The 13251-nt window shown below is 38.6% G+C and overlaps 1 non-coding gene across 1 annotated transcript; it reads right to left on the reverse strand.

Moving 5' to 3' along the window:
* Positions 1–372: 372 nt before the first annotated feature.
* LOC113757385 lies at positions 373–479 on the reverse strand. The gene has a single exon (XR_003466280.1). It is a non-coding gene; the product is annotated as a small nucleolar RNA R71 (small nucleolar RNA).
* Between the last annotated feature and the right edge of the window lie 12772 nt (positions 480–13251).

The raw sequence follows: 13251 nt of genomic DNA on the forward strand, positions 1-13251 counted from the left end.
CTAAATAGGCGAGTTCTGCGAGATTTTACTATACCGGGAACACAAGGTTCACAAACGAGCATAGCAAGGCCTGCGGTAAATGCTAACAACTTTGAGATTAAACCATCACTTATCCAAATGGTTCAACAATCTCAATTTGGAGGTAATGCAGTAGAAGATCCTAATACACACTTAGCTACATTCTTGGAAATTTTTGATACAATTAAAATGAATGGAGTTAGTGATGATGCTATAAGGCTAAGATTGTTCCCATTTTCATTGAGAGATAAGGCCAAACTTTGGCTACACTCTCATGCTCCCAATACTTTCACTGGATGGGATGAATTATCAAGAGCATTCTTAAATAAGTATTTTCCACCAGGTAAGACTGCTAAGCTTAGAATGGATATCACTAGTTTTAGCCAATTAGAAGGTGAATCATTATATGAGGCATGGGAAAGGTTTAGAGATCTGCTTCGGAAATGTCCACATCATGGACTATCGGAGTGGTTAATCATACAAACCTTCTATAATGGTTTAGTTTTTTCTACTAAAACTATGATCGATGCAGCTGCAGGTGGAGCTTTAATGGGTAAAACACCCCAAGAAGCTCATAATTTGATAGAAGAAATGGCAGCAAATAACTACCAATGGGCCAATGAGAGAGGTAATGCAAGACGTCACGCAGGTATGATAGAAATGGACACTCTTAATATGCTGAGTGCTCAAATGAATAATGTGATGAAATTGCTAAGTAGACAAGGTCCAAGCTCATCTAATGCACATGTAGCATGCTGTTCTGTATGTGGAGGTGAACATGATACTAATGAGTGTGTTGATTCTGAACAGGTACAATTCGTCAATAATTACAATCGTAATGCTCAAAATAACCCCTACTCGAATACTTACAATCCGGGGTGGAGAAATCATCCAAACTTTGGATGGAAGGATCAAGGAAATCAACCAAGGCCAACCAATCCACCGGGATTTCAATCAAGGCAACAACAAGCTGAAACTAAATCTGGTTGGGAGATGGCAGTGGAAAAGCTTGCAAAAGTTACCTCGGACAGATTTGAGCGAGTAGAAGGAAGGATGGACCAACTCACTACAATGTACAGGAATGTAGAGGTCCAAATTGGTCAAATTGCTAGTTCTTTGAATAATCGAAATCAAGGAGAATTACCTAGCAAAACAGAGGTCAATCCTAAGGAGCATGTGAAAGCCATTACTCTTCGTAGTGGTAGACAATTAGAAGATCCTCCAGTGAAGGAAGTTGAGAAGGATGAGAATGAAAAACAAGAAGAAAAGCAGAGGAACCAAGAGGCGATTGTGGAGGAAAATAGTCGGGAGAATCCAAGAGAAAAGCAACCATCATCTTCCACTACCATTCCAATACCCCCTGCGGTTCCATTTCCACAAAGATTAAAGCAAAATAAGTTTGATAAAGATTTTGAAAAATTTGTTAAACTTTTCAAACAATTGCACATTAACATTCCTTTTGCCGATGCTATTTTGCAGATTCCGTCTTATGCGAAATTTCTCAAGGAAATCATGACTAGAAAAAGAAAGTTGGAAGACTGCGAAACAATAGCATTAACGGAGGAATGTAGTGCAATTATTCAAAATAAGCTACCACCGAAGTTGAAGGATCCAGGGAGTTTTTCTATACCTTGCACCATAGGTAACGTTGATTTTTCTAAAGCATTGTGTGATCTTGGTGCTAGTGTATCATTAATACCTTTAACGGTGGCTAGACAATTGGGTTTGCATGAGCTTAAACGCACAAATATTACTTTGCAACTAGCGGATCGGTCTATTAGATATCCAGTGGGAGTGTTGGAGAATGTATTGATAAAAGTTCAAAAATTTATCATTCCAGTGGATTTTGTGGTATTAGATATGGAAGAAGATATATCTATGCCAATTATTCTAGGTAGACCATTTCTAGCTACTGCAGGTACTATTATTGATGTAAAAAATGGCAAGCTTAAGTTTCAAGTAGGTGAAGAAGAAGTAGAATTTAATTTGAATGAAATGGAAAAATACCCTTCTTTTACCGATCATGCTTATTCTATTGGCACAATTGATAAACTAACCCAAGAGATGAGTCAAGTCAACCTTGACTTAGATCCTCTTGAGCATTGTTTAATGAGTTTAGGTAAGCAAGAAGATGTTTGTGAAGAAATTGAAGAATTGGCCAAGTACTTGGATTTTCAAGCACCTTATAAAAGGGGTAATTTGTATGAAAGTCTTGGCCAAGGAAAATGGTTTTCACAACCTTCAGAAATTGAACCTCCAAGGTTAGAGCTCAAGCCACTTCCGACTCATCTAAGGTATGAATTTCTTGGAGAAAATAAAACTTTACCTGTAATTGTTAGTGCTGACCTTGATGATGAACAGTGTGCAAAGTTGCTAAGAGTTTTAAGAAGGTGTAAGAAGGCAATTGGATGGACAATTTCAGACATTAAAGGTATAAGTCCTTCTATATGCATGCATCGAATTTTATTGGAGGACAATTGCAAACCAGTGGTGGAAACACAAAGAAGACTCAATCCAAACATGAAAGAGGTGGTAAGAAATGAAATTCTTAAATGGCTTGACGCAGGTATAGTTTTTCCTATCTCCGATAGTGTTTGGATTAGTCCAATTCATGTGGTACCAAAGAAAGGTGGAATGACTACAATCGTGGGTAAAAATGATGAATTAATTCCATCTAGACTTGTGGTAGGGTGGAGAGTGTGTATTGATTATCGTAAGTTAAATACGGTAACAAGAAAAGATCATTTTCTCTTACCATTTCTTGATCAATTATTGGAGCGAATAGCTGGATATGAATTTTACTGTTTTCTTGATGGTTTTTCAGGATATAATCAAATAGCTATAGCTCCAGAGGATCAAGAGAAGACCACATTTACATGTCCTTATGGCACTTTTGCCTTTAGAAGAATGCCATTTGGTTTATGCAATGCTCCTGCAACTTTTCAACGATGCATGATGGCTATTTTTTCTGATTATATTGAGAAAATTATGGAGATATTTATGGATGATTTTTCTGTGTATGGTTCATCTTTTGATCAGTGTCTTCATAATTTGGAATTAATTTTGCAGAGATGCGAGGAAACAAATCTTGTACTGAATTGGGAGAAATGTCATTTTATGGTAAAAGAAGGAATTGTCTTAGGACACAAGATTTCCTCCAAGGGAATTGAGGTGGATCAAGCCAAAATAGAAGTCATCGAAAAATTGCCACCCCCAAGCAATGTCAAGGGGATAAGGAGTTTTTTAGGACATGCTGGCTTTTATAGACGTTTTATTAAAGATTTTTCTAAAATAGTAAAACCATTATGTGATTTATTATGTAAAGATTCTCCTTTTCAATTTGATGACAATTGTTTGGTTGCATTTGAAAGGTTGAAGAAGGAATTGATTTCGACCCCAATTATAACTTCACCCGATTGGTCAATACCATTTGAATTGATGTGTGATGCAAGTGATTATGCAGTTGGAGCAGTTTTGGGACAAAAGAAAGAAGGACGATTGCACGTCATTTACTATGCTAGCAAGTTGCTAAATGAGGCTCAACTCAATTATGCAACGACAGAAAAAGAGCTATTGGCAGTGATATTTGCTTTGGACAAATTTAGATCCTATTTAGTAGGATCTAAAGTCATTATATATACGGACCATTCAGCTCTTAAATATTTGCTGCATAAGAAGGATGCAAAACCTAGACTAATTCGGTGGATTCTTTTATTGCAGGAATTTGATGTGGAGATAAAAGACAAAAAGGGATCGGAGAATCTAGTTGCAGATCATTTATCACGTTTGGAATATATCCCAATCAAAGATCAGGTTCCAATTCAAGAGAATTTTCCGGATGAGTTTGTCCTAGCACTTAGAAATTCTCCATGGTATGCAGATTTTGCTAACTACTTGGTCAGTGGAGAGATTCAAAAGGGATTTAATTATCATCAAAAGAAGAAATTCTTACATGACGTAAAAAGTTACTTTTGGGAGGAACCATTGCTATACAGACATTGTGCCGATGGTATGATACGTAGATGTATTCCTGAAGATGAGGTACATAATGTTTTATATCATTGTCATAACCTTGAAACAGGTGGTCATTTCAGTACTTCAAAGACTGTGGCAAAGGTATGGCAATCAGGATTTTATTGGCCAACTATGTACCAAGATGCTAGGGAATATGTTAAAAATTGTGATGCATGCCAAAGAACTGGAAATATATCTCGAAAGAATGAAATGCCCCTGACTACGTTCTTGGAAGTTGAGTTATTTGATGTATGGGGTATTGATTTTATGGGACCATTTCCTAGTTCTTTTAATAATAAGTACATCTTAGTAGCAGTGGATTATGTTTCTAAATGGGTTGAAGCAATCGCTTCACCTACTAATGACTCTAAAATTGTACTTAGATTCCTTAAAAAGAATATTTTCAGTAGATTTGGTATACCCAAGGCCATAGTAAGTGATGAAGGGAAACATTTTTGTAACAGACAATTGGATTCCTTATTGTTTAAATATGGTTGTAGGCACAAGACATCACTTCCATATCATCCTCAAGCCAATGGACAAGCAGAGCTAGCTAATAGAGAGATAAAGCTCATTTTGGAGAAAACTGTGAATAAATCACGCAAGAATTGGGCTACAAAGCTAGATGATACACTATGGGCTTACCGAACGGCATTTAAGACACCCCTAGGGATGTCACCGTATCGTTTAGTCTATGGGAAAGCTTGTCACCTACCTGTGGAGATTGAGCACAAAGCTTATTGGGCAATTAAATCTATTAACATGGATTGTAATTTTGCAGGAGAAAAGCGATTACTTGAGCTAAGTGAATTGGAGGAACACCGACTACATGCATATGAAAATGCCCATTTAAGAATTTCATTTTCTTACCACCTCTTTCATGTTTTGGATTGAGTCTTCTTTGTGTTTCCACCACTGGTTTGCAATTGTCCCCTCCAATAAAATTCGATGCATGCATATAGAAGGACTTATACCTTTAATGTCTGAAATTGTCCATCCAATTGCCTTCTTACACTTCTTAGAACTCTTGCAACTTTGCAGCACTGTTCATCATCAAGGTCAGCACTAAACAATTACAGGTAGTTTATTTTTCCAAAGAAATTCATAACCTTAGATGAGTCGGAAGTGGCTTGAGCTCTAAGCCTTGGAGGTTCAATTTCTGAAGGTTGTGAAACCCTTTTTCCTTGCCAAGACTTTCATACAAATTACCCCTTTTATAAGGTGCTTGAAAAATCCAATACTTGCCAATTCTTCAATTTCTTCACAAACATCTTCTAGCTTACCTAAACTCATTAAAGCGATGCTCAAGAGGATCTAAGTCAAGGTTGACTTGACTCATCTCTTGGGTTAGTTTATCAATTGTGCCAATAGAATTAAGCATTGATGCGGTAAAGAAGGGTATTTTTTCCATTTCATCCATAAAATTCCCAATTTTTCACAATAAAACCTTCCCTAACCTCTTGAGAGCATTAACCCTCAACAATTTAGAATCAAAAACATCAAATTGAGGGGTTTTGATCTTCAAGACGCGAAATAGGGCCAAACTGAAATCTAGCAATTTGAGGTCGAATTTGGGCTTGTTTCTATTCCATTTTTGCATCATTATCATCCTCCATCATCACTCCATCTATTTGAGGTAACAAATTTCGAATTTCTGTGACATTTTATATCTCTCATTTTTGTATATTTTTAGTTTTTCAATACATTTTGCTTAATTGTTGCAAATTCGTGATATAATTGTGCTACATTGTGCTCAAATCAGCTGTAATAATTATTTTCATGCTTATTTGTGTAAAAATTATGAATTTGGTGATAGTTTTGAGATTTCCTTCTCAATTTTTGGGCTTGAGCATTTTAGTGGTTTAAATTTGTGAATTTTGCTTTCAGTGAATATATGAACTGTTCCGAGAAGTATAAATCAATGTTATAATTGAAAATGATATGCTATCATTAGAGCAATAGCCCATTGGGTAAAAGTGTGTGTTCCCGATCAAGTTAAGCACATTGAACCACTTTTACTTGAAATAATTAATATTAGGATAACTTGGGAGTCATGTGTAGTTAACTTGAGTGTTAACGAGTGTTATGAATTGGATTGATGATATTCTCAAGTGTTTGAGTGTTTATTTTTGCAAATAGATATAATTTAAAATTGTTTGCACTTAATATGCATGAAATAATTTCTTTACTGCTAATATCCTTTCTAAGTGTAGGAATTGGATTTGAGAAGTGTTAGGAAGCTTATTTGTTTAAATTTGGGGACATTTTGGCAGGGAGTTTAGCCCTTTTTCAAAGGGAAACTCTGCCGAAATTTTCTTAAATTCCTATTTTAATATGAATGAGCGAGTTTCTATCTTTTCTAATACATACTCATCTTGTTTATAGGTGCTATGGCTCGTACAAGGAGGGCTCGTATTCGTACTCCTACACCATCGTCAAGTGAAGAACATACACCTTCTGTGCATGAGGAGTCGCCTGAGGAAGAATCTCCTTCGCCTGAGTCACCACCTCGATCTCGCCGGAAGACTGCATCCACTAGCCGTGATGAGCCACCGCCAGATTACGATACCACACGATTCACATCGCTCGAAAACCAAGAGTGGTATGAAGCCGGCCTAGCCAAGGAGATCATCATTGAGAAACACTTGGCTCCAGAGGTGGATGCGCACTACCATATTTCGACAGCATTCAAGCGACTTGGATGGGAGAACATCCTTCAATTGCCCAAGTACTACTACCCCAACTTGGTCCGGGAGTTCTACGCCAATGTGGAGAACAAGCAGAGTCACAGTGGCAACCTCATCGTCTCGTGGGTTCGAGGCAGGAAAGTGGTTCTCAATCGAGAGGCACTGCGACGTTTCGTTCAACTCATAGACGAAGGCGAAGATGTCAAACTGACTAAGGAATTCAAGGCTCGAGACCCTTGGCAAGTGGGAGAAGCCGTGGAGCGTCTAAAGGGTCAGTACCGTGAGCGAGGAACTTCGAAAAAACTCACGGTATATGCCGACTCCTTTGAGCATCGATACCACCTGATCTTCTATCTTTTTGCATTTAATGTGGTGCCGAAAAAGAGTGGTAAACGGGAGATCCGAAATAGCGATCTCTATTTTCTGGATAAGATGATACATGGATTGGGTAGGCAGTTGACTGGCATTCCTCTACCCAGCATTATCATCAGCTATATGCGGACCACAGCTCGCATGAGGGCCGGCGAGACTTGCTTCGGATTCCCTCGACTGCTATCCCTCGTGTTTGAGAAGCTCAAGGTTCCTCGTGGAACCGAGAGAGCGGTGGTAACTAGGTCTGTCGAGGAGGTAAATGCTTCTATACTCAACGCTTTGGGTATTTCTACTGATTTTGGAGCTGCTTTGGTCCGGGACACAGGAGAAGCATCGACTTCCACTCAGCCTCCGCCTCACACTGAACCACAAGCGGCAACCCAAGAGACGGAGGCACAGCAGACTCTTCCTCCTCCGATTCCGCGACCACCTCCTCAACCGCGCTCCAAGTGGCAAGAGCTTCTCAATGCTATTTGTTGTATGGAGACGCGAGTCGTCGAGCGCATTGACCAGACGGAGCGGATGATGACTGAGCGCCTCGACCGACATGATCGCCGCCTTCGTGCGATCGAGGATCATTTTCATATCCGACGGTCTCCTACTCCGACACCTCATCAGGAGGAGGGCCATATTGGTACTTCACAGGGTTATCATGGAGCCGAGGAGGCAGTAGACCCTCGTTCCGAGCAACCATGATACTTTTTAGCGGATTAGATCTTTTATTTCTTTATTTTTCTTTTCTTTTGTTAAGACAAACTTTGTGATTTCAGTTTTCTTTTATTTGAATCATCTTGTGCTACTTATGGTGTTTGGTACCCTTGTTGTCTCAATTTGGGCAGAATTTGGATGATCGTGATGATTAAGGGCTTCAAATTGCATCACCACCTATTTGAGGGAAGTTTCAGTTCTTTTACCTTCCTCTACAATGAGGACATTGTAGATTTTAAGTGTGGGGGAGGGATAACTTTATCGTATGGGTGATTGTGTCTTGAAATGCATGACTTTAGTTGTTTAGAGCTTAAAAATGTTGGAATTATATTTGGAGATATTGTCATGAGGATAATTTTTGTGAAAATGAGGTTGTTGGCAGGGAGTTTCATCCATTTTTATGGGGAAACTCTGTCAAAATTTTTCTAAAATATCTTCCATTTGGATAACAAGCTATGTGTATTTTGGAAAAGTTTAATTCTTATTTGTCTTGAAATGAATTATTATGCAAGTAAGATTTTTACATTTTAGAAAGTATATTTGCTTAAATAAGAAAAGTTATGCTTAGAGTTTTGCAAGATTAATGATATTTATCATTTTTACTTAATTTTATAAGTAAGTGATTGATATAGTCAAAGAAAGGCCAAATTCTTCCTTTAATTATACTTAGAGGGAAAAAGAAATTGATTTGAAAAAAAAAAAAAAGAGAGAAAAATAATATTAGTAATTTTCTACTCCAATGATTCACATACTGAGTAACCGGGGGTTGGCATTTACAAATGTCGACATTCGCGTAAAAAGGTATTGGAATTAAGAGTATGATTGGCAATTTAAATGAGTGAAATGTCGAGTAACCGGGAATTTTCACCTAAAAGTGTTGATTTTCACGTAAAAAGACGTTTTCACTATTTAAATAAAATGAATTGTGAATAAATCCCTCTAAATTGTTAAGTTTTGGGATGAGGAAGGCCATAAAATTGACTATGTGATTTACTTATTTGTGGAATTAGGATAGAATGAGAGAATTGATTTGAATTTGTCAAAATTTAGGCATAATTATTTTTATTTAATTGAATATTATGAGTATTTAGTGTAATCTGAGAAATGGCATAATAATTGGTTTCTAGGTTTTTGAGGAATTAAATTTGACAAGAGTACGCATACTGTTTTCTCTATTGAATATTTGAAGTAAGTTTTGTGTAAAATTGCTTGAGGACAAGCAATGATTCAAGTGTGGGGGAATTTGATAAGTGAATATTTAACGTACATTTTGTATGAATTTGGCATGAATTTTTGGTATGTTTTGAGAAGATTAAAGCCATATTTAAACTCTTTTGGTGATAATTGCTTAAATATTGTTTAAGAGTTAAGAAATTGATAAATGAGTGATTAATGCGTAATTTTGTGAAATTGTGAAGGTAATTGATGTATGAAATTCATGCACAAGTTGAAAGAAATGTCAGGGTCATCCAGAGGACAAAGTACACAAGAAAGTGGGAGCAAAAATGTAGAAAAAGGGAAGAAGTGAAAAACTGGAAAAATGCTCAACACGGATCCGAGGTCGGATCCGTGTGTACAAGAGGGATCCGACCCCTCGTCTGTACTTCTGGCGGAGTGTATCCGAGGTCAGGACGATCCGACCTCGGATCCATCATGGGAAGGCCTCGGATCCTATAATCCGAGCTCGGATCCATTATCACTCCTCGGATCCGAGGCTCGGATCTGTCTCTCTCCTCAGCAAGTGGCACAACCGTTTTTCTTTACCTTTCTCACAACTTTTACAGCTATTTTGAGGGACAGAAATCGGTGGCACATGCTTCTGCAATAAAAGAGAAGACCAAATGAGTGTGGACAAAAGGAACATCATATCTTTGACTTCTTTTTACAAAATCTAAGTGGAGGAAATTATGAAGTGAGAGGAATGGAATTTCTACCACCTTTTATGCAGAAACACAAGGGAGAAGCAAGGATAACCATACGTAGCTAGTTTTCCTTCTTGCAACAAGTTTTCTCTCTAGATAGGAGTACTTGGAGAAGCATTTTTTGGAGAGTTTTCACTTGTAATCATATTGTGCAAGAACATAGCAGGAATTGGAGAGCTTCACCTTCAATTGGCTAAGCTTTCTTTTATCTTTCTTATACTTGTACTTTATGATGTTTTGCATTAATAAACTTGTGAATTTGATTGTTAAATCATTCATGAGTAGCTAAACTCCTTCATCTAGGGAGTAGATGAAACTTATGGCTAAATAATACTAATTGAATGTGATTTACACTTGTTATATCTTGAGTTAACTTGTCTACTTGTGTAGCTGTGATTTCTTGTTATTGTTTGATCACCAATAACTTGTTTACAGTTGTTATTGTTCAATGAGAATTGGTAATAACAATGGAAACACATGAGTAGAGCTTGAGTTGTATGTTCATGAAAATAGAAATACACTTAAGTGGATTACTTAGTATTTCATGAATTAAAACAGAGTTGTAGTAGTATTTCACCATGGAAATAGGGAAATCTATATTGCTCTAAGCCATTTCATCATGGAAATGAGACTTGGTAATCTTGGAAATAAATCTCTGGTTAAGCAAGAATAATAGCAAGAAGTAAATCCATTTATTTGTGTAGTTTATGCCATAAGTGGAATCTACATCCCTAGAATCTTCATTAAGTGAAATTTCTCTATTTGCATTCAGCATTTGTTAAACTAGATTTGTATATCAGATTTGTAGATTACAGCATTAGATTTTCTCTGCTCAAAATTAATGGTAAGTCTAACTAATAGAGAGAACAGGGGCTTAGTAATTGTTTAAATTGCTCCTCGTGGGATCGACCCGATACACATCTTGTACTAAAATTTTGACCTGTATACTTGCAGTCCAACGGGTGTAAAATCGGAATTTTGCATTTAAAAAGCCGTCACTAGGGTTTCTTCATGAGTCTTGGGTTGTGTGAGCTATTTGCACTTGATACTTGAAACCCTAAATTTTCGTTCTTAAAGTTCTGGAAATTTTTTTAGGGAAATCTTGGCTGTTTATGTCTGTTTCTTGAATCTTTCTTGAGTTTCTTGAATTTCTTGATTAAATTCCAGAACTTCTTAAAGATCTTGAAACAATCTTTAAGGTTTCTTGAATTCTTGTGTTCAAACTTTTCGAATCTTGAAATTCTTGAAATCTTGAAAATTTAGGGCTTGTCTTTTACGAGTTTCGTCACAAGATTGGCGGCGCTCTTATCAATTTTCCTACTTTCATTTTGGGTATTTTTTTAGTTTACAAGGAATAGATTTACATACTCATCTGCAAATGAACTATATATGGTTGTAACTGGAATTGCATTATTTAACCTGTTAATTTCTCTCTTGTTTTTTTCCCTGTATGTGAGGCTGTTGTTATTCTCCAAACCTAGCTTTATTGCATATACCTTGAATAAGGTTGGTAATTTCATCACTGGACTCATAATCTGTCAAATTCAGTTACTTTGACGTGAACACTAGCTTCTTTTTTTTTTTCAAAAAACACTACTTTTATTGCTCAATCAAAAAATTAGAAGCCGAGCACTAGACTGGTCGTCAAGATGATCCCTTGATAGTTCTAATAGAGGGAAAGCCTAGCATATCCATCCTAACTTCCCCTCTCGCTAGCCGTGGAAGAGAACAGAGGTGGTGATACACCCTTACAGGATCCTGCGGATGCAGGATACCTACATTAGCTAATATGTCAGCCACTTTGTTGGCTTCCCTAAAACAATGGGAGAACTGTGTAGGATCCGCAACTAACTGCCATATTTGCTGCACTTCCCTTCGAATGTGCCATGGGCACTGGAACTGCCGTTGTAATATACCCACTAGTACCAGCGAGTCTGTCTGCACTCAAACCTGCACAAAGCCTCGTTGAGAGCATAAGCGTAGCCCCGTTAATAACGCTAATGCTTCAGCGCGCAAGCTAGTATTGACCCTCAGGGAAACCCACTAACACCCGACCATTTGACTCCCGTAGTATTCCACATCCACCACTTATTCCGGGATTCCCCTTCGAGCACCCATCCGTATTCAGGGATAGGAACCCCCTTCCAGCTGCCTGTCACCTAACCAAACAGACCCAACGTAATGAAGACGGCTGAGATAGCCTTTCAAAGAACTGATCAAAATTCCGCGCTACAATCACATGCAGAAATTTAACCTCAACCGCCTTGGTAATGTCCTGGAGAATGCCATGACAAATCTCCCCACTAGTCATTTTGACCCCTTCCCAAATTGATTTGTTCCGTGCCTTCCAGATATGCCAACAGATGAAGCTTGGCAGAATAGAAACCACAAAACGTCTCTGAGCATCCGAACGCGCAGACAGCCACCAAGCAACCAATCTCTCCCGCAGTGGGACTGTAGGTAGACCTATTCCGCACGGGGTGCTGAAGATGTCCCAAATCTCTACCGCTAGTTGGCCCGTTGAGAAAATGTGGTCAATCGCTTCCCCAGCCGCCATGAAGCAACAGAAACATTTTGAAGGTAATTGAAAGCCAAATTTACCCAATATATCATCCAGCGGTAGCCTCCGCATCAATAGACGTAACATAAAGAAAGAGACTTTCAGTGGGAGCTGAGGGAGCCAAATGTGGGGGAATATCCAAGAAGGGTTCTGAGCTTGCCTTACCTCTTGGAAAGCGGAGGTCAACGAGAAATTTCCTGAAGGTATTGACACCCACACCACCTCATCTGGCCTCTTACCCTCCGGGGTCGGATGATATAGGATCATGGCTGTGATGTCCCTTGGGAGGTATTGTGCTAGCAACACCGAGTTCCACCTTCCATCTACCAAAAAGTCCCTAAACGATAAATCCCCCTTAACTGGGGCTTTAAGGAAAAGAGCTTCGTTGCCCAGCCAGTTATCATACCAGAAGTCACAGGTCCCGGCATTCACCAACCACTGCATAGACAACTCCGCTTCCCTGCTGACATTGATTAACCGTTTCCAAGTTGCTGATGCACCCGCAATAAGCTCTACCTGACAAGGGTGAGAACGCCTACAATATTTCGCACGTAAGAACCGTGCCCATAAAGGCGTTCCCGTACAGAATTCCCACCAGAGTTTATAAGAGAAGGCTGTGTAAACATCCCTTAATAACCTAAAATCGACGCCCCTCTCCTCCGTCGAATAACACAACTGCTCCTAGCGGATACAATACCTGACCTCCATCTTTGTCGAGCCCCATAAAAAGCCCGCACAAACCCTCTCAATTACTCTGAACACCGAAACCGGCATTACTGCGGCCGATAGTAAATGCAATGGGATAGATGAAAGAACATGTTTGATGAGAATGATCTTACCCCCCTGAGACAAAACCTTGGACTTCCATGAAAGGATTCTGCCGAGTATTGCTTGACTCACCTCACCGTAGTATGAAGCCTTACTCTTCCCAAAGTACAATGGGAACCCCAAGTAACGAATAGGTGTTTGC

This window comes from Coffea eugenioides, unplaced genomic scaffold (genome assembly GCF_003713205.1).
Source record: "Coffea eugenioides isolate CCC68of unplaced genomic scaffold, Ceug_1.0 ScVebR1_3029;HRSCAF=4163, whole genome shotgun sequence".
Lineage (NCBI taxonomy): Eukaryota > Viridiplantae > Streptophyta > Magnoliopsida > Gentianales > Rubiaceae > Coffea > Coffea eugenioides.